Source organism: Lissotriton vulgaris, chromosome 2_2, assembly GCF_964263255.1.
Source record: "Lissotriton vulgaris chromosome 2_2, aLisVul1.2, whole genome shotgun sequence".
NCBI lineage: Eukaryota > Metazoa > Chordata > Amphibia > Caudata > Salamandridae > Lissotriton > Lissotriton vulgaris.
The window spans coordinates 470654-486562 of NC_141688.1; positions in this window are offsets into that span (position 1 = coordinate 470654).

Sequence of the window (15909 nt, forward strand, 5' to 3'; positions counted from 1 at the left end):
ACTTCCAAAAGTGCTGTTTCCGTACTGAAACCTGTGCGGAAACCTGATTGGGAATCATGGAGTAAGGAATTAGTCTCCAGATATTCCGCGAGCTGTAGTTGAACGGCCTTTTCCAAGACCTTCGCTGGTTTCGGAAGGAGGGAGATGGGACGGTAATTGCAAAATTGCGTAGGGTCCGCATCTGTCTTCTTCAAAATGGGTACTAACAAGGCTTCTTTCCAAGCAGTAGGAAATTGGCCTAGGTGTAATGAGGCATTCCATATAGAGGTAAGTGGCTCTATCAAGAGAGTAGCAAGATCACTCATGACCTTAGGTGGGGCCGGATCTAGAGGGGAACCTGATTTGCACTGAACAAGCAGTTTAAGTGCAAGATCTGAGGTAAGGTCCTTGAAAGCTACCAGGGATGGTACAGTATCATTCCTGTTTGAGACAGGGGAAAGGGAATGTTCAGGTGCAGAGACTGAAGGAAAAGAGGAGGAAATTTTCTCGATTTTTTTCTTTTTATTGCACTGCCTTTGGCATAATTCATGACGCCAAACAACGTGCACGAATAACAACTGAAGGCGTAGCTGGGACGAAGCTTTTGGAAGCGTAATGATTCGAAAAAGCCTCTTATGATGAGAGTAGCACATGCGCTGCTTGTGTCAGGCCGAGACCTAATAAGCAGACCAGGAACACCAATTGCAGCAGCTTAGAACCACTGAAACTACTGCAGGGGGCTATATATGTGTTGGAGAGAGCCTCACATTTCCACTGCTTCCAGACACTGCAGCCTGGCACCCCTGACCCCCAACTGCTGCTGCTCCTGTCTCCAGACACTGCTGCTTGACACCCCTCACCACCAACTGCTGCTGCTCCTGTCTCCAGACACTGCTGCCTGACACCCCTGACCACCAACTGTGCAGCTACTGTCTCCAGACACTGTTGCCTGACGCCCCTGACCACCAACTGCTACTGCTCCTGTATCCAGACACTGCTGCCTGATACCCCTGACCCAAATTGATGCTGCTAATGTCTCCTGGACCCAGTGATGTTGAGGACTGAGACAATCTGGACCCATCCCTTTACCACCAAGGAACTGGAGGTCCTGGTGGATGAGGTGCTCACACAATATGGGAGTCTGTTTGGTGCTCCAGATGTCATGGTAAGTGTTTCAGAGTCGAAGTGAGAGTGCAGGGAGTGCACACCTGAAGTGGATCTGCTGCAGTATGTGCCTGAGTGTGTGGGGTTGTGTCATACACTGCCACACATGCTGAATCCTGGGTGAAGGCGTGTGTACACGTTTCACTGGCTGCACATCAGAATGGGAGGGACATGCATTGTGTTTTCAGCCATACAGTGACACAGCAGGTTGGTTAATGTAGAAGTCAGGATAGAAATTGCCTGTTTGAATGGATGTGTTGGTCCATGATGTTCTACAGAGGCTGTTCTGTGACATTACCAAGGGTTTACATTCAGAGGGTACTAAGGGAAGTGTGTCTGACTCAAAATTGCCAACATGTATAGGTCAGCACTATGCACATGACTTAAATGCCAGAGGGTGACACTCTTGGTGGTAACTCACCTACGGCCCAGCAGATTGTAGCACTTTTGTACAGAGCTCCTTCCATTTTCATCAGCATGTGTACTGACTCGCATGTGTAGGCACTGTTTACGCTCTCATATTGTCCCTGCATGTGACATTTCTGATGCCCCACGTTGGACTTGAGTGTGACCCCACCTGGCCTGCACAGTCACTGCCCAATCTGACAAGGACACATCACTGAATATACATAGTGAAACATATGGGTTGTCTGCTAGACTCTCCGTCAAAGAGCTATCTCAGCCCTGTAGATTGCACATGACAGACCTTGTGAGAAGGGTGTAAGATTGTAAGATCATGTCCCTAAATGTGACCTCCATGACACAGTGACCCATTCACAGGGCAAGGACATTTAGGGATACGCAGTGTTCGACACAGTGAGTCTGCCCCGTAACATATTTCAAAATGTAATGTGTGTCTTGCTCACCCACAAACTGGATAGCAGATGTGCGCCCCCTACACATAGCTTTCTGTTCTGGCATCCTGCATGTTTATGAGATGGGCAGGTACTGTGTCCAACCTCATACCTGCAATGCATTTTTGTATTATTCTCCCATGCTTATGTACTATGTGAGATGCAGTATTGTCTGTGCTAGACATGTCTGTGAAGTTGGGCTGAGTTAGTATACTCCTGAAATGAGAGTGGTGCATAAACCTGTGTCACTGATTTTTTCCCCTGCCTGCAGCTCAAAGTTCACCAGCGTAAGGCCATGTGGAAGGCCATTGCACGCAAGGTGTGGGTCTGGGTGTCTCAAACCGATGCGCACACACTGTAACAAGAGGTGGGATGACATCTGCCAGCTGAGCAAAAACGTGGCAGAGATAACGCTGGGGCTGCTCCCTTGGACTGGCAGGTTGGCACGCAGGAGCATGAAACCACTAATGGCCCTCATCTTAGCTGTGACACAGCCTGAGCTGGATGCATGTTTCAAGGAGCATCAGCAGGAAGCTGTGGGTGAGTATTCTGGGAAGGGTGACTTTAGTTGTGAGTGACTGCATGTGTTCCAAGCCTGAGCCAGTGCTGGGCTCTGTGATGTTGCTCGTGTGATGCAATGGCTTGTAAGTGGCCTCTGTGTTGTGTGCAGCTGTCATGCATTTTCGCTACCTGTACTTATGTTGTTGAAGTAATGGCCCTTGACATTGCATTCTGAGTTGTGGCCTTCTGGCATCGTCTGCATTGGGGAAATCCTGGACATCCCATGGGAGGGAACCACAGTGTGCCTCATCTGAGTGTGCTTACTTCAATGTGTGCATTGCCTGATGTCAGAATTGTGAGGACTACACATCTGACACCCATATACAACTGTAGTTATTCCCATAAAGCACGACATGGTGGATGGCATAAGCTCATGGCCATTGTGGACTGATCTTTTGGAGTCTGTATCTGTGTTGTCCCCTTCTGCTGCCTTCAGATGTGACTGTGAAAACATGTTGGGAGGTACATCTTTTACCCCCTCGGGCCCTAGGTATGCTCTAAAATGTCTGGTTACATGGAGCCATGGGCAGGCTATTTGGTTGTGTGGTCATCACATGGGTCACTTATGGCAAGTTTGCATGATAACACGCATAATTCGACTTTTTAATTGAGGTAGCACAATGTAACTGCACAGGGTGTTGTGCAATATGGGGATATTATCATCTTGTTTAGTGCTTTGTTTGCATATGATGTTTGTATTAATGCAACTGAACTGACCCTGCGTCTCTGTCTCTTGCAGCATCTACCGTGGGCACAGAAGGACAGGGGACGGACACCAGTGATGAGACATCAAGCACGACTGCTACACACGAGCACACTGACACTGATGTGACCAGCGCCTCGGAGGGGGACAAGAGTCTGCTTGAGGAATCACAACCAGAGACACCAACCTCAACATCATCTTATGCCAGCAGTGACACATCTATGTTGGCGGGTACAGAGAGTGGGAACTCTGCCTCCTCTTCCACCACACATTGTCCAGTGCCCACCTTCCCAACTACTTCCACTAGTGCTGCACATGCTCGCACTAGTAAGAAGGGAAGAGTGTCCTTCACCCCAGGCACAGCTGCCCCTGCCCCTGTCTCCCCTGCTGCCATCAGTGTTGAGGCTGTGGACCTTTTGCGTCAGCTGTGTGTGGGTCAGACAACTCAACTCAATGCCTTCCTCTACCATCACAAAAAGTTGGCACACGTAGTTGCCTTCATGGAGGGTATTCATTCAGGCGTGGGTGGGCTACACCGGACTGTCCAGTCTTTGTCCTCCACAGTGACGGCAGCCATTCAGCTGTCACAGGCTCAGAGTCCTGCTCCGGTCCCTTTGGCCACCCCCCTGCCAGTGGCTACATCTGATAAGACTGATAACACACCACAGACCTCAGGTTCAAGATACAGCACACACAGCACACAGCAGCAGCTGTCCAAGCGGGCTAGAGTGCAGACACCATTCCCCCCAAAAAACTAAAGCCACCCCAGAGCGCAAAGCCAAAAGCCCTTCAGGTGACACTCAGGGGCATAAATCCAAGAAGCAGACCTCAGGCTCACATGCCTCAGAGGCATCCCCAGCCAAGGACTCTCTTGTCCCAAAAGCGTCTTGTTCCTTCTGTGAAACTGGTGCTTGTTAAGGCTCCACAGAAAAAGCCAACTAAGGCAGATTCACCCACAACCTCTACTCCCATCCACACCCCCTTTGAAGCAGGGAAAAGAGGTCAGTGTAGGGGAGCCACCTTTTAAACAGGTGGTGGCGGGGAAAAGGCAAGGCAAAACCAAGCGTATCTCCAGCAGGTCCCCATAGGGAGACCCACCGGCTGCACCTGATGCAGCTTTGGTGGAGAGTGTGCCTGTTGTGCCCGCACCACTTACCACTCCACCCAAGACAGCTCTTGGCTGTCGAGTCCCCAGGAAGTGGAAAGGCACCCCTCCACAATCTCCCACGCACACTGTGTCTCACTGCAGCATTACTCCACCTCGATATGCCACCACACCACCCGGTCCAAGCAGCCCTCTGGATCCCAAAGCCACTTATGCCTCTACCTCAGCTGGTCCCCTCTCTCCCTGGTCCAGTCCTCCAACTGGCCCGACCCTCAGCCACCTACCAGTCCGATTGACAGCCAAGTCTGAGTCAGAGTCTCCCTCACACACCTGTCTCTCCCACAGCAGTGCCTGAACTGCCCCTTGTTATCCCCCTAGCTGTGTTGATGACCATGGCAGTGTACAGTCTCACCCATTCCCTGTGCAGGTTCTCATGTACCTACTATGCACTTTGTACTGGCCACTGGCCTTGCTGTGTAATACTGTGTTTGACCAGTCCCTGTGCAGGTTCTCATGTACCTTCTTTGCACTTTGTACTGTCCACTGGCCTTATGGTCTTTTACAGTGTTTGCCCATTCCCTATGCAGGTTCTCATGCACGCATGTGCCTACTTTGCACTTTGTACCGGCCACTAACCTTGCTGTTCATTACTGTGTTTGCCCATTCCCTGTACAGGTTCTTGTTGGACTGGGCCCTTTTGGCAGGTTCACCCCGAAACTTTTCACATTCTCCTAGTCTTTTTCTGTAACCTGGTGTTGGTGATTTTAGGCCTCTGAGCGCTTTAGCACTGTGGTCCAGTGTAAAGCACGTGCACTCTCTGTGTATGTCTGGTGAGATGGGCCTGCCCTCCCATAGGAATGCATGGTGGATTTGTGTGTCCATGGTAATTCCTGGTATTAGAGGAGTGCAGGGGCGAGTTTAGTATGTACGAACTCGTGAGAATAAATACTGCACAATGGTATGTGCAGATTTATGGTGACTGGTGGAGAAATGCCACTTTCAGAAGTTGGCATTTCTGTGTGCTGTGTGTCTGCCTGCCTGATCAGAATTGCATGTCTGGCTTGTGATTGACAGGAGCTGAAGGGTGTGGGTGGCTCCAGGTGGCAGGGTGAGACAGCTCAGTGGTGAATAGAGGGATCTGCATCTAAATGGGAGGGAGGAGTTGCATGTGGGACCTGAATAGGGCTGTGTCTTCCCTCCACAATGCTGGCTCTGCCTCTGTGGTGTGTCTGATCACTGAGCCCCCACCTGACAAAGGCGAGAGGAGCTAGGTCAAAACAAAGTGCTCCAAATCCCCCCTGTACCAGTTCTAACTGGTATCCCCATGCCCTGCTGAGACACAAAGGGATTTACTAGTATAAATATAGGGGCTGTGACCCCATGAAAGAGGTTGAGTCTTGGTGTGCTGTTCGCACTGGGGTGTGCTGCTGCTGGGGCCCAAGGGGGCTGCCATGAGGGCATGCCTCCCTGGGCCCTACATTGCCCGCTTGATGCCTTAAGGACTTTTTTGGGACCCTGTTACGTATCCTCCGTTAGAACAGGACTCTTGCCTCTTTCGCCTTGGGAGCGCTTTTGATTTTTATCCTCAAGGGGAGCGCTGGAGCTGTGCAGCGCTGGGCTTCACATCGCTGCTGAGTGGGAATTCCCAGCGTAGGGATTCCTCTGTTGTGCCCTAGATGCAGGTGTCCACCCCGCTTATTGGTCTTAATGGCTGGTGCACATCCCGCATGTTGCCTGGTTCTGTGTATTTAAATAACGGGTGCCACCCCGCCTCGGACACGTTTTGAAAGGGTGGGTGCCCACCCCACACTTTGTCGAGTAGAGAAGAGCTGCAGTGCCCAGACGACCCCCTGGCAGGAAGTCAGGCTGCTGCTGCGCCTGACTGTGGGTGGGCCCTCAAGCGGAAGTGCGACCGGAAGCGAGCTGCGGGAGGAAAGGAGGACGGGAGCCTACCCCGCCTCCACCAGCTCGGAAACGAAGTCCCGGGTCCCAGGAGGGCGCCCGGGTGAAGTGAATGTTAACGTTAAGAATGATTTGTAGAGCGCACTTACACCGATTGGTTTTATGGCGCTGAAGCGAGACTCCAGGCGGGAGCCCACCCCAAGGCTGGACTGTGCAGGAAAAGGAGCATGGAGAGAAGACGTGCCGAGAGCCCAGCACGCCTTGAGATAGGAGTCTCGGGTCCCAGAAGGGGGAGAGGTGTTCCTGATGAGAGAAGAGCGGTGTTCCCTGATCATGTGCTTGCCTGCACGGGGCTCCAGTGAGTGAGGTAGAGCCCCGTAGGTGCAAGCAGCAAAAGAGGAGACCCACAGAAGTGCTGCAGGTCCCTCGCCGCGAGAGAACTCAGGAGTCCTCGAAGCAGCCCGGTAAGTGAGGGCAGAGTCTAACGGTGGTCGGGGGGGGGTGTCGGTGCCCGCTCCCTGTGCCCATGCTGGTGCTTTGGTCTCCTGTGCGGCCCCGCTTGACAGGGGGACGCTCCAACGTGGGCATGATTGTTTTAGAGCCCCGTATGGCTCCAATGTTGGGCATAGTTGTTTTTATGAGGGCGCGGGGGGGCCATGCTTTTCCCCTTTGTGTGGCCATTCCTCCACAGCTGCCCCGTTTCACTAAAGGGCAGCTGTAACGTCATGGGGGGCTTCCAGATCGGAGCGCATTGTCGGTGCTCGTACCAATTCAGGCATACTTGTTTAGAGGGCACAGTGAGTGCCCAGGGCCAACATTTGGTCCTCTCAGCTACGCAGCACTTAGTGCCAGCTGCTACGTTTAGGCTGCGAGTTATTGGGGGCATGTCGTGTGAAAGGGGAGTGAGACACACTCCTCTGCCCCAGCGCAATGACACACTTTGGGATATTGCTGCAGTTGCAGCAGCCCTGATAGTCTGGACACAGGGTATTTGAGCCCTTTAGAGATGGCCTGTGGGCCAGCGGGACGGGTGGGTTTATAGAGTGCCAGGCCTAAATGTGATTATGTGGTGCTAGGAAATGTGATTCCTGTATGGTGATTTATGCACCCTGTTTTATACCTCTAACTGTGGTTTATGATTATGAGGTTGTGCCTACTGTGGTTAGGTTTGAGATATTCTCTACTGTGTTTTATGCCTAATGTGATTTCTGATTAGCAGGTTATGGCCTAATGCAGTCTCTGCCTGGCTTTGGCGCAACCCTTAGCCAACCAGAGATCCCATTTCTAACAGTTCTCATGTACCTACTTTGCACTTTGGACTGACCACTGACCACTGGCCTTGCTGTTCATTACTGAGTTTGCCCATTCCCTTTGCATGAGCTCATGTACCTACTTTGCACCTTGGACTGACCACTGGCCTTGCTGTTCATTACTGTGTTTGCCCATTCCCTGTGCATGAACTCATGCATACATGTGCCTACTTTGCACTTTGTACTGGCCACTGGCCTTGCTGTTCATTACTGAGTTTGCCCATTCCCTGTGCAGGATCTCATGTACCTACTCTGCACATTGGACTGGCCACTGGCCTGGCTGTTCATTACTGTGTTTGGGTATTCCCTGTGCAGGATCTCATGTATCTACTTTGCACTTTGTACTGGCCACTGGCCTTGCTGTTTATTACTGTGTTTGCCCATTCCCTGTGCAGGTTCTCATGTACCTACTTTGCACCTTGTGCTGGCCACTAGCCTTGCTGTTTATTACTGTGTTTGCCCATTTCCTGTGCAGTTTCTCATGTACCTACTCTGTACCTTGGACTGGCCATTGGCCTTGCTGTTCATTACTGTGTTTGCCCATTCCCTTTGCAGGATCTGATGTACCTACTCTGCACCTTGGACTGGCCACTGGCCTTGCTGTTCATTACTGTGTATGCCCATTCCCTGTGCAGGTTCTCATGCACACATGTGCCTACTTAGCACTTTGTACTGGCCACTGGCCTTGCTGTTCATTTCTGAGTTTGCCCATTCCCTGCAAAGGATCTCATGTACCTACTCTGCATCTTGGACTGGCCACTGGTCTTGCTTTTGTCTACTTTTGATGCCTATCTGTGTAATATGTGATTAGACAGTTACTCCTGTTGTCTGCTTTGTCAGTGTCCTTGCTAAATAAAACGTTTTATACGTGGGTATGCTTTAATGTGACACATGCTCTGTATGCCACTTTGAAACTGCAAATGGTTGATTTAACTTTTTCAGTGTTGTGACAGGCACTTCCGTTCTTATTGACTCTGAGGCCTAGGGGTGCAATGATGGTTGTTTGTGATGAACTACTGTTATCCTAATCAATCTATGGTGATGTTAGCTAAATTGCACACATGGCATGTTTTGATGCACTGCCAGCACAGAGTGGGATTCTATCCACAGTATTGCAAGCAGACCGCCCAAGGTCCCTCATGTCTGTGTGATCTTTCTTGATGTGTGACCAGCAGTGTTGGTGTATGGTCATCTTGTGATGGCCAGTCATCCTAGTCAAATGGGTATATTTCAATCTGTGCACTTGGGTGGTCCTGAAGTGTGCAGTGTGAAGGGGTGACTTAGTTAGTAGTGTTGATATGTGTGTGCCCCTGTGATGGCAACTGCACACGTGTCAACCTGAATTTGAGTGCCTGTAAGTTGGATTAGCGAGTCCTGTTCTTGTGATTGTGTGCACATGTGGGAGTTGTAGGTTGTGCACTGTGCAGTGTGTTGCTGTGTTCTTGCACTTCTGTGGGACACCTACTTGTTGCTGTTGCCAATTTTGAGTATGCAGAGTGTGTGATTGGTATGTCAGTGTTGTGTTTTGTTGATCAGCAATCTGTCTTGATACTGTTAGTGCTCACTGTGCAGACCTGCTCAGCCACACTGACTTTGTGGGTGTGTTTTCTCATGCATTGCTGTCACTTGAGCCATTTGTTGCTCCAGTCTGGCATGTGGGATGTGGAGTTGTATCATCCCCTATCTGTGCTTATGGTACCTACCCATTGTGAGTGAGCACTCCATCTATTTGTGTATGGTGCACTCCTGCCATTTCCGCTACTGATGTACACACCACTTCACTCTCTTGTCAGCTATCCCCTTGGCTTGCCAGTGTGTGTCACTCCCCACCACTTTATTTGTTACACTATGATTTGTGGTGCTGATATTTGCACAGGACGAATGTGGCACTCAGGACACTTTCCCAATTGGTTATGTGTGATTTTCTTGTACTGGTTTGCAGTCATGGTTGTTCATGTGCATTGCAACTGTTTGTGTTGCACAGTCCCCTGGTCATGTTGTTTGCACCTGGGTGTCCCAGACTTGTGCATCTGTGGGTGATGAGTAAGCTGTATGTGTGTTTGCTGTGGTACTGCTACCCTTCCTGAGTGTGATGTTGTCTGTCTGCTGTGGTGATTTGTGTTGTGTGGGTTCATGTTGTGGCACTCAGATATGTGTGCTACTGGTTTGGTTGGTGTGCACACGCTGTTTGTTGTGCATGCAGTGCTGTGAGAGTATGTTGCCTTGTAATTGCCTGGTGTGCATCCACTGTTTGCAATGTCAAGGATTGGTATGTGCATCTGTTGTGTGTTTTCTGTGGATGTGTGATGAGTTTGGCCTGTGTTGTCTCTTTCAGCTGACAGATACTCTGTGTGTGATGTTCTATTTGCCTGTCATTATGTGTGCATTGTGATACATTCAGATGTGTGTTGTAAGTGTAGTGTGCATTACTTGTGTGTCTGTCGCATGGATTTAGGAGTATTCTTGTTCCTGAGCTTGTTTTGAGTGCACATTGGTGGTCTGTCCTCTCATATATGACCTATCACTTGTCAGGATCGTGCATGTGCATGCATGTGGTACACTATGAGACCATGTTGACTTGATGGGTGGTGTGGTATGTCTGTCTGTGTTTTTTATCGGACCATTGCTCCCAGTTTGTGAATATGATTGTTTTGAGATGATGCACCTCTTGCCTGTGTTAGGGTATGGTGTTGTGTACTCCTGTTCTGTCTGAAACCCCATTGCCTTTCCACTGTTTGTCTGCACATATTTGGTCTTGTTGTACTTCTGTGTCTGTTGTTTGTGAATTTTGTGTTTGGCTATTGTATTTGTACCAGCATTGGTTCCGGCAACCCTGAGTGTGTGTGATGTTTGTGGATGCACCCCAAGGAGTGTGATTGTTTGTCAGTCTATTCACAAGACATTATTTGCACCATTCTGTTTGTTTGACACTAGTGTTGAGTGGTGCAGGTGTGAGGTGGATGGAGGAGGGGTATGTGTGAAGGATCCAAGTTGTGTTTGACAGTCATGGTGTATGTCACTGGGCCCTGTGGTTGTGCTGATCACATACACATGTCAAGTAAGTAGGTGCAGATGTGTGGCTGATCACTATTTGACTTCAGACACTTCCTATCATCCCTGTGCCTATGCATGGTTTGCATTGCTGTCTTCCTGGGTTGTTGCCACAGCTCACTGTGGTTTGATTTCACTCACTGTGCCAGCCATGTGTTTTGGTTGGCCTAAGGGTGTTCTGATCTGTTCCTTCTCTTGCATGTGATGTACAGATGATTTATGGCTAGCTCCTTGTCTTCCCATCACTGTCTACCCCAACTTTGTCTTGCACATTTCTTGTCCTCCATTGCTGCTGCCATCTGGTTGGTGTATGTGGCTGTGTGTCAGTGTGGGGTGTGTCTAGGTGGATTGACAGGCATTGGGTTCAGTTAGGCTATTGTTCATATTCAGTGTGAGTGTTCATTTTGTTATTGGGATCAGTTTGCTTGGCATGGGTATAGTGTGGGCGTGGGGAGGAGGGTTGCCCTGGCCCTGTGCTTCTGTGCTGTGTGTTCCTCTTCAGCCCCACCTGCTGAGACTGCCTCCCTGGTTGTTTACTGTTTGTGGTGCAAGGTCTTGCTTCACATGGCTGATTATTGTACAGGGGCGTGCACAGGAGGCGCACACAGCATGTCCCCTAATGGTTGTGGGGGGCCTGGTGTGTGGAGGGTGATGGTTTGGTCCTATGATCTTTGTGGACTGCCCATGCTTGGTGCTGGTCCTGCCTACTGCATTGTACGCATGTTTTCCGGCGTCTTTACCGCTGCAGTGATGTGACCGGGAGCTTGCTGTGATTTTGTGGTTGACGGGTGACCTGGATGTGGAGGGGTGATTTTCCTAAAGGTAGGACATGTCTGGGTACACTTGTGGATGTGTTCCTGTCCCCACCAGGGTGTCTGGTGTGGACAGGTACCGTATGTCTGCCCATGAGTTGTATGTTTTGGTTGTGTGTGGGGTTGTCTCATTACGTACCTGTGGCGTTGACTGCGCCGGTGCATAACTTACTGGTAGTGTATCAGTTACAGAACCGTAAAGACATGTTGAGCTGGATCTATTGCAGTCCGAACCTAGTGGAGGGGACCAGGAGTCTGGTTTGGCGCTTCGCTGTCGTGCTTCCGCTTTCTCTGGTTGGGTGGTTTCTCCGCTGCAGTGTGACTGGCTGTTTGGAGCTGATTTGTACGGCAGTCGGGACGTCATTCCGCACGGCGGTGGGTCTCTATTGGCTCCCACTGCCCAGGTGGTAGATTCATTTTTACGGCGTTCGCGTCCCACCGCGGCGGATGTGAAATGGACTATGTTTGCCCATTGTAATATGGCGGGCATGAGGACCGCTGCTCGCGTGCGGAAAATGGAATTTTTCGCCACCGCCAGCACTGTGGTGGCGCCTCCGGCCGCCATCCAAATGGGCCCCTATGTTTGTGGAGGGTTCAAAGTACGGGGAAAACAGAGGACCTCTGACACTGCAGATTTGTATATATACTACCAGTGTTTTCGATCTTTGGGGGAGCCTGTCGACTAATGTTCTCCAGCAGTCAACTCTACCTTAGCGCGTCTAAATGAATGTATATTCTGGTATTACCTGAGTAGGCACAGGCCTCTTGATCCAGAGTGCGTTGCAAGCCTCTTGAGTCAGGCCCACTGCAAAATCTACAGCCTCTTTGAATAAACAAAACAATTAAAAGGTGGTGCAGACCGGTTCACTGACACATCGATGTCACAAATATCGATATAAAAACAATAGAATACAAAAATATCGAATCTATACTTGAACAGGTAAGTACAAAATTATCCACTAAAAATATTGATGTAAAAATATAGATGTACAAAATATCGATTAATATATATATATATATATATATATATATATATATATATATAAAATAATATATATTAAATATATTAAAAATTAAATTCACTTTAACAAAATAAAATACATTCAATATACATTTTAACAAGATATAAGCTCTTTAGGGATGCTTACTGGAATAGGATTAAAGCAAAGAGATATGCATCCCTAGTGGATAGCTCCATGACTGCAACATTCCTTGTTATTAAGGATGATTCCTGCTACGAAGAATACTGGGATACTATAACGAAGTTACAAGATCGTAAATTGTATCACCAGTTTCGTGTAGGTTCTCTACCGCTCCGAGGGCTAACGAAAAGTTGGAGTCTATCTGGCAGTCATAAATGTCCCTTTTGTGTGGATCAGATAGAAACAGTTGATCACTTCCTTTTTTGTTGCCCGGAGTATGTACAACCTAGACGTGTGTGGCTACGCCCAGTATGTTGGTTAATGGGAACCAGATCAGCGCAGGCGGCAAGTAGAATTTTGAAAACTGACACTTCATAACCTTTGGTCATAGGTGTAGCCAGATTTGTCAGTTGTGCCTGGATACTTCGGATCCGGAAAATCAGTTCCTAATCACATGGTGTATGTGATACTGTTGGGGTTATAGTAATAGTGTGTATTACTTAAGGGTATAGGGGCTGAAATGATGGTTTTATTGATTATATTCAGTCGCAGAGTCTTTTGGAATTTGTATATTTAATACTTTTTTAACACTGTTTTTAGCACTTTTTATATATATTTATGTTTTATTAATTATCTTACCTTGTATGAATTATATATTGTATAGTATGTCTTTTATGATGAAAAATCGAAATAAAGACCTTTTTTGAGTGATTGACTGACAAACAAGATATTATAAATAAATGTAATTAAAAAAGATAAACAAACATATAGGGTCCGATTCCGATTCGGTAAAATCCCTTTACAAATAGCCGCACGGGGCATATTTCCCGTACGAATCGTACCCGTAAACGTCCCCATACGTACGTTGAAGTACGATTCGGATCCAAAGCAGATCTCCATACGAATCTTACTGAAACCGTACGACTAAAAAATATGTGCGATTTGTATCCGGGACACACAGTACCCGATGTCCGTACGTAATTAAGCAGAAGTTTCCAGCCCACCAAGTACGATTCATCGCTGCGACACTCCGTATGACTCTTTTTCTACGGGAGCTCAAAATGTTTGGAAAAGCAGAGTCCGACCCGAACCGCATCCCAGGTACACGACGTACACGCCATGAATGCCGGGGTACGGTGCATACACATGCCATGAATGCCGGGGTACGGTGCGTAAACAGGGTACGGTGTGTACACACGCCATGAATGCCGGGGTATGGTGCATACACAGGCTATGAATGCCGGGGTACGGTGCATTACACATGCTCGCGTATGGCTCCATTACAATAGTGATACGACTCGCTCATACGCAACGTTTTCCGTATGAATCGCATTCTGATTCCCCAGTTTGGATCGTACTTGTCAGGTCGTACAGCATGTTTACTATTCGTACGGTTTACTTTGAGGGTCCGTGTCGTACGGATTTTCCCTTGCTATTCGTACGGTTCGCAACGATTCGGTCGTATATTTTTCCTACGAATCGTACTACGGGATTCGGACAGTAATTGGAGAGTAGTACCGAAAGGGCTACGAATTCGATTCGGTCGTACGGATTAGTTTACCGAATCGGAATCGGTCCCATAATATAAACATATACATATTTATATTTACTTTAAAACAATTAATAAACTATTATTTTTAATGTATTTTAAACATTTCAAATTATATAAATATATATATAGCTTGTGATCAAGGCCTCATTAGGCTGAAACGCGTCGTGGCAGAAATGGTGTTGAGCTAAATAAATGTTCACGCACCAACTTTGGGTTTCATCTTGTCTTTTTGCGGCTGGGCTTGCAGTGCTGACGTCTATCTACCTCATATATATATATATATATATATATCAATAATTTAAATATATATAAGAAAATCTATAATAAATTAAAACATTACATTATTAAAAAATAATATAACTTACATTGCTCAATCCACTCAGTGCAACAGTAGAGAAAATGTTGGATAACGGAGAGGTAAAAATTATTATTCCCCCTCCAATAAATACAACAGTAGGGAAAGTGGTGGATAGCGAAAGAGTAAACATTACTTTTCCAACTCCAATGAGTGTGACAGTAGGGTAAGTATTGCATAGCGCAGGGATTATATTTACTATTCAAACTCCTATCAGTGGGGAAAGTGTTGTATAGCTTAGGGGTAACATTTACTATTCCCACTCCAGTGAGTGCAACAGTAGAGAAAGTGTTGAATAGCGTTGGGGTAAAAATTACCATTCCCACTCCAATGAGTGCAGCAATAGGGATAGAGTGGGATAGCGGTGGGCTAAACATTTCTATTCCCACTCTAGTGAGTGCAACAGTAGGGACCGTGCTGGATGGGGAACAGATTAAATGTACTATTCCAACTCCAGTGAGTGCAACTGTAGGGAAAGTGTTGGATAGCGAAGGGATAAAAATTACTATTCCCACTCCAGTGAGTGCAACAGTAGGGAAAGTGTTGGATAGTGAAGGGGTAAAACTTACTATTCTCACTCCAGTGAATACAACAGTAGAGAAGGTCAAATCCAAAATGGTATTCAAGAATGCTGAATGGAAGCTTCATGTTATATCTTCAAGTTCAGTAAGTTACACCATTAACCACTGTCAGGCAATGTCAATGCAGCCTTCGGATTCAGAGTCCAGTCGAGCAGACTTTGTGCAGTGCACTGCAATGGTCTCCACCTAAATGTCTACGATCAGGTATTTTGAGGGGACTGCTCTAGTAGGATACCTTGTGCATTCCCTCCAGAGAGCCATGAAGACAGGTCAATAGAGAAGGTCGTACATGAGGTTGTCCATATTGAGAGCATTGTTCTTATAAAAATGAATGTTCCCAACTAGCTACATGTAACCATGATGACAGTAATAGCTAGTGTTCACAAAGCAGTCACCATGCATGCAATTTCTGGTGAGTGCAATCAATATTGCATACGGTACACTCATGATGTTCATGACAATCTCAAGGATACAAGTAAAAACACACAGGGGGCCTACATCGGATGTATGACGTTACAACCCATGCTAGTACAATGCATGCTTTTACAACACATTTTTTTACAACGCATAGTCTATTACAACAAATGTTTTCACAACGTACACCATTACAACGCAAATATATGAATTAAAAGAGCCATTACAAGGCAAGACAATACTACGCATGCCATTACAACGCACCCCCCTGGACTAAGAATAGTAATTAGTACCCCTACACTATCGATAGTGTAGGGGTACTAAATACTATTCTTACTCGAGGGGGGTGCAACAGAACGGTAAGTGCTGGATAGTGTAGGGGTACTAATTACTAATCTAACTCCATGGAGGTGCAACAGAAGGG